This window comes from Rhagoletis zephyria, unplaced genomic scaffold, assembly GCF_001687245.7.
Source record: "Rhagoletis zephyria isolate East Lansing unplaced genomic scaffold, Rhagoletis_zephyria_1.1 Rzeph_scaffold_00384, whole genome shotgun sequence".
Lineage (NCBI taxonomy): Eukaryota > Metazoa > Arthropoda > Insecta > Diptera > Tephritidae > Rhagoletis > Rhagoletis zephyria.
In genome coordinates, this window is record NW_016157468.1 from 212,016 (window position 1) to 218,693 (window position 6,678).

The following is a 6,678-nucleotide window of genomic DNA, read 5'->3' on the forward strand; positions in this document are numbered from 1 at the left end:
CTGAGTGGCGCGCTGCTAACGTCCATAAGTGGTGCTCTGGCCGCGTCGGTATGTAGCGCTCTTGCAATGTGAGTTGCGCTCTGGTCGTGTCGGTGAGTGGCGCTCTAACAACGCCGGTGGGTAGCGCTCTGGTGACGCCGGTATGTGGCGCACTTGCAATGTCGGAGAGTAGCGCCTTGTCGCTTCGATGAGTTGCACTCTGATAACGCCGGTGAGCATCGCTCTGGTGACGACGGAGAGTAGCGCTCTAGTCGCGCCGATGAGTAGCGCTCTGGTGACGCCGGGGACCAGCTGTTGACGGCGGTGGGGAGCGCTCCTTGTTGGCGCTGTTGATGTCGCTCTGCTGACGGCGGGTGTCGCCCGTACGCGGCTTCACGGTATACTGTGGTTGGCGGTGATCAAAGCCGAGTATAGTGTTCACTACTTCTGAGTGGCGATGTCTCGTGGTGTCATTTGCCGACGCACAAGAAATCCCTCTCCTCAGTCGTAACTCTCACTCCGGTCTATGGCTCTCTACCTCTGACTGGTGATGACTTGTGGTGTCATTTGCCGACGCACAAGCAATCGCTCCCTTCAGCTGTATTTGTTCGGCCGCTCCCACAGCTCGGTGCTGACTGACTGTTGAGCAGTGTTGCCGTTTTGATACATATGTATTCAAATGGATACATTTCGCCTTAAATTTTGATAGATACTTCTTTTTTGCGTCAGTGTAAATTTGGATACCTTTTGCCATAAATATTCGACAGTTGAAAGAAGTTTTTATTTATTTATGTACGTGATATTATAACGTTTCATTTTTAAAAGTTGGCTGCACATCCTCCAATCAAGAAATTTTCCTTTATTCTTGTCTCTGAAAAATACAATTTTTAGCTACATGCATTTAATAACACCAAGTAGTTTGCAAATTTTAAAAAGTTTTTCGACCGTAGTATTTAACTGTAATATCGAGATATTTATCTTTAAAAAATAGTGATGTTTCCACAATTTCCCGGGTCCCGCAAAAGAACTTTGACATCCCTAGCAATACTTCTCCTAGCATTCATAGGAAACTGACAACCATGTCGATGACTAATTTTCAACTATAACTTGACTGTACTAAGAATAGGGAAGAAAATCGTGAGAGTAGGTAAAATTGTTGTTCTATATAACTAGGATGACCAGATCAGTCGAAGGAAAAATCAGGACACTGCATTTTTGAAAGCACAATCACTTTCTTTTCCATCAGAGTTTTGAAATTATTGTATTTACGCTCAATGGTAGAATTGAGAGCTCTCAGTTGAGGGATGCCGTTTGGATCTAAATAGATCCAATTGGATACATTTTTAGACGAATTTTTGCGGGATACTTATTTTTTCCGGTCAGTATAAATGTGGATACTTTTTTAAATAGGCCAAAATTTTATATTTCCTATAAAGTTTTTTTCGTTCAAAAATCGATTTTCATTAAAGATGGTAGAAAGCATTACGTTTTCTAAACGTATAAAGAATCGCTACTTAAGCGTGAAATTAAAGCATTTTATTTTTTGTGAACGAAGCAATGAACATATGAAGAGATCTCACCAAAATAGGTATAAGCGCAATTGCTTTAATTAGCTTAAAAGGATGCTTTAAGCAAGATCTTAATATACATATCGTCGTTTAAAGTACAAAACCGCGTATCAACAAAATGCAAAACCGCGTATCAAGATAATGCAAAACCGCGTATGTGACGTTGCATAAATTATTTTCTAAAAAGTAAAAACACTTATGTTTTAAAATGGTTCCCTTTTTTATAGAGCAATCGCATTTCTGGCTAGTATATTTCAGGACGAATGGATCAGGATTAAGCCAAGAGCTTGTGTGAGCAAATCCAATTTTTGGTAGCAAATGTCAGTTACGCGGTTTTGCAGAATGACGATACACGGTTTTGTACTTTAAACGACGATATATATAAAGTAAATTATACTCTTTCTGTAGTAATCTCTTTCATATCACATATTTTCATTTGTTAATTTAAAAAGAAAGAAGATTTCAATGTAGTTTAAAAAACTAAATTTGATTTATTTAAGGAAACTTGTATGAATTTTACCGGAAAGACTTTAAATATACTCTAAACAAATTTTGTTTATTTGCGCATATTAAGAGAGGTAACCATGGTGCTGCAGTTTCCTCTTTTAATGTGTGCAAATTTGCACGCCGTGTAATAAAATTAATCACTGCCTGTTTACTTTTACATACCAAATTTTTCGCAAAGAGCAAACTTACACATAAAATGTTTAAAATAAAGTAATGTTTATTATTAGTAGGAAATGTATTTGTAGTTTCAAAATTTTTGCAATTTTAAACATTCTATATATGTGTATATTTTAAAGATCTCAAGTTCAAAATTAACTACTGAACATCTCATACGTATACAGATTCTTGTTGAAAAATAGATACTTTTCAGTAGTAGTTTTACATGCTCTTTTTAGAGTGTACTTGCTATTTATTATATTTACTTTGCAANTGAAAATGTTTGGTTTTCTTACAAATTATGAGATGTATATGTAAAAAAAAGAAAATTGGATACATTTGGATACATTTTTGGCTTGGTCAGTGATACATTTTCTTGAGACGGCGCGGCAACACTGGTTGGATGTAGGCAAGTGCAAGCGAACAAAAGCTCAACACCTTCTTTAAGTACAACAGGTAGGATGCTTAGGATAAATCCCAATAGCATATCTTATGGCATCTTATTTCGCCAGAGTGCTAGCAACAAACCAGTTGTACCTTGGCACAGTGGTTCTCTATTTATGTGTTAGTGACAATCAAAAATCCTAACGATATGTTTACGCAGTAAAAAGTTTATAAAGGGTTAGCTTTGTATAAATCAGGACAAATGAAAAATTAGTCAGAACATTTTAATTCGACCCTGAAATCAGGACATGTCCTGATAAATCAGGACGTCTGGTCACCCTATATATAACTGCTTAAGAGCTTATAACTTCCAATTAGTTGCAGCTTTTTTGACAGATATACTATTGAAAATTATGTCAAAAAGCTGCAATTAACTTTAGAGTTGTCTTTATTTTGACTATAACAACGCGCCTTTGTTTCCCAAATCTGTGACTAAGAATGGGAAAATACTGACTTCGTGTTAATAAGTTGTTTAAGGGCCAGAGTTTCTCTTCCATAGGTGTACTGTAAAAAAATGCAAGCTTTTTTCGGCGGATACATTTGGATACAGTTTTCGATTTATTATGGATACTTTAAAGCAGTGGTCGGCAAAAGTTAAACTGTGACTGTGTTGGTGAGAACAAGAGAACTGCTCCGCATGAGCAACCCAGTAGGAAATTAGGATAAGTGAAAAAAAAATTTGTAACTTACCGGTCATCAATAAAAACATATAAATACATAAATTTAAATAAAAAAATTGAAATTCATGTTCATCAAAATTTTCCATATCATTATGAAACGATTAAAAATGTCTTTTAATCGCATACATATTCCCTTTAATTCTTTGAAAAAAATTAAATTTTTTTCATTAAAAAGTCGTTGTATTTCTTCTACATCAAAATGTTTCCTTATGAAAAGAATCAAAATGTCTTTGAATAGTATATTCCTTATTTTTTAAATGACTTATAACACAAAAGGCATTGCATGTCACCAAAAGAATTTTAAAGCATGTAATATTTCTCGCAAGGCATTTTTGCATACAAGAAACAAAGCGCAACATCCAAGCACGATGTTGATTCGTTACTCTCTAGCCAACGACTAAACGATAGAGCGTAAGAATAAGTGTGAGTTGATCTTGCACAATTGTGGTATGAAGCGCCGACCACTGGCAGTTGTCGGCAAAAGTTAAACTGTGACTGAGTTGGTGAGAACAAGAGAACTGCTCCGCATGAGCAACCCAGTAGGAAATTAGGATAAGTGAAAAAAAATTTGTAACTTACCGGTCATCAATAAAAACATATAAATACATATATTTAACACATACATCTGTACATATAAGTGCATCGCTCATTTACTATAAAAGTATTATAATCCCAAAAAAAGCAAAAATCGGGTTAAGTATGCAAGAATGAACATTAGCTCTTTCTTATGATGTGTAAAAATTTCATAGCTGTAACGACTACCAGTAGCTCACTAGAACAAAATCAACCATATCCTGAGTTTCGCTTGAAAATAAATTCACCCTAAAAATGTTCACCGGCGCATAGTAAACTCACGGAAACAAATGAAAAGCTGAATATGTATTAATTTTTCCCTTGGGAGTATATGTAAATTCAAAACTTTAAAACTGGTTTTTTCGAGTTTTCAGTTTTTTGAGTTATAAAAATATTGAAGTAAAACTCAAATAAAAAATTTTTAAATTCATTTAGACTCACCCACGTCAAATACTGAAAATTTAAATAAAAAAATTGAAATTCATGTTCATCAAAATTTTCCATATCATTATGAAATGATTAAAAATGTCTTTTAATCGCATACATATTCCCTTTAACAACCACTCTTTAATTCTTTGAAAAAAATTAAATTTTTTTCATTAAAAAGTCGTTGTATTTCTTCTACATCAAAATGTTTCCTTATGAAAAGAATCAAAATGTCTTTGAATAGTATATTCCTTATTTTTTAAATGACTTATAACACAAAAGGCAATGCATGTCACCAAAAGAATTTTCAAGCATGTAATATTTCTCGCAAGGCATTTTTGCATACAAGAAACAAAGCGCAACATCCAAGCACGATGTTGATTCGTTACTCTCTAGCCAACGACTAAACGATAGAGCGTAAGAATACGTGTGAGTTGATCTTGCACTATTGTGGTATGAACCGACCACTGCTTTAAAGGCTAAAAGCTCAGTTAGTCTAGACTTAATTTCCGTAACTTAACTTAATTTAATATTTTGGCTAACCTGTTATATGAGAAACTGTGTTGGCGGTTAGTTAAAACTTAACTTACCGTAAGAAACTTAAGAACCTGTAGATTTTAGGTTCTCAAGTTACGGCCTTACGGAAATTGAGAGCGGTGAGAGAATCAGGCTTGCCAGACTCTCGTTTTTGTATTTCTTAAAAATAAATGAAAGCAAACATTTTTGTTTGCATAAATTTTTTTGATATGGCATTTTAGCCAGCGAACTGTTAAACAGCTGAAAAAAGAAATACAAAAACAAAATATTTCCGCTCTTGGCTTAAGTTGACGTGTTGAATAACCATTGATGATTTCTTACGGTAAGTTAACTTAAGTTAAGTCTGGACTAACTGAGCTTTAAGGCAGTGGCAGCACTGCTGTTGAGCGGCTGTGTTCTATCATTAATAGGCTGCGAGTTTGATGTTGCGTGCAGTGTTGCCAAACATGGGCTTTTCCTACCAAAACTGGCAGGTTTTTTTCCATTTGGTAAGCTGGTAGGCTTGATTGGATTTTGGTAGGTTTCGGGACAATGAGTAATAGTTATTTGCGAATATGAACGTATCTCCAAATATTTTAGCAACCTTTTTACACAAGTATTTCACCGGCGCGTTCGTATAATGGCGGCCACAAACATGTAAATATACCTGATTCTTAAGTACAAACGTATACCTTATTATTGCCAATATGCAATACGGACATCCATATATCGTGACCTAAGGGTGAAAAGGTCCAAGTCCATTTTCAGAAATTTTTCAGGAGAGACGAAAAATCATGTGGTTTCGTATTACTTGTCATTCTGCATCAAAAACTAAACTTAAAAAAAAAATGGACTTGGCACCTTTCATTTTAGGTAGCGATATAATTTATGGCGTACTTGGACCAAGATTCCAGAAAAGTCTGCCAATGGGCTCGTACTCAACTATATTTCCGGCGGAAGTCTTCCCAATCGAAGTCTGTGTTCGCGAATGTCATCGTAGAAGGCAATTGAGGCAAGAATAACTATTATGTCGGACATTCAGGCAAGGTTAGAGGCTTTAGAGTCTTTTAAAACGGCATCAAGGCTTGTTAACTCTTGAACCACCTGCGAGCTCACAATAGCGCCACACATGAAGGGTTTGAAGGCAACGAAAGGGCTGACTGTCTCGCAAAGCGTGAAGCCCAAATGCGTTTGCATGGTCCCTAGCCTTTCTGTGGTACATCTAAAGGATACACTGCAGACCTACTTAGAAGCTAGCTGGGAATAATCTCAAATTGCTGCCTACTGGCGGAAGTCAAAGGGAATAAGACAATAAGACAGCAGGAACTCCGAAAGACACCTTGAACTTAGAACTCTTACTGGCAACCTGACAGCACACTGCAAGTTAACGTACGGTTTTAATTAAATGGGTCTTTCTGTAGAGACGGACTATAGGGTTTGTCGGCTGGTAAATGAAACCCCAGAGTATATTCTATGTGCCTGTCCCCGAAGCATGAATCGTAGATTGATACACCTTGGAGAACGATTGCCTTCTCCATCTAAAATTTGGAACATCGCCTCATCCAAAGTGCTGAGCTTTTTAAATAGCCTAAGGTTGGAGTGATTACAATTTTGATTTAGCACAACATACCTTCTTAGGTCGCAGCGCAGGTAATGATAATAACATCGTCACTAGACACGAATAAAGAGCTCGGGAAAAAAAAACTCTTTGGGGAGTTCTGGGGAATACTGTTGCACTCGAAAATATAGTTGACCGCGGACATAAGTTTATGGGTCTTTCTTCGCTGTCAAAGAGGTTAACGCGGCTTTATTTGCCGTCACCTATGTTA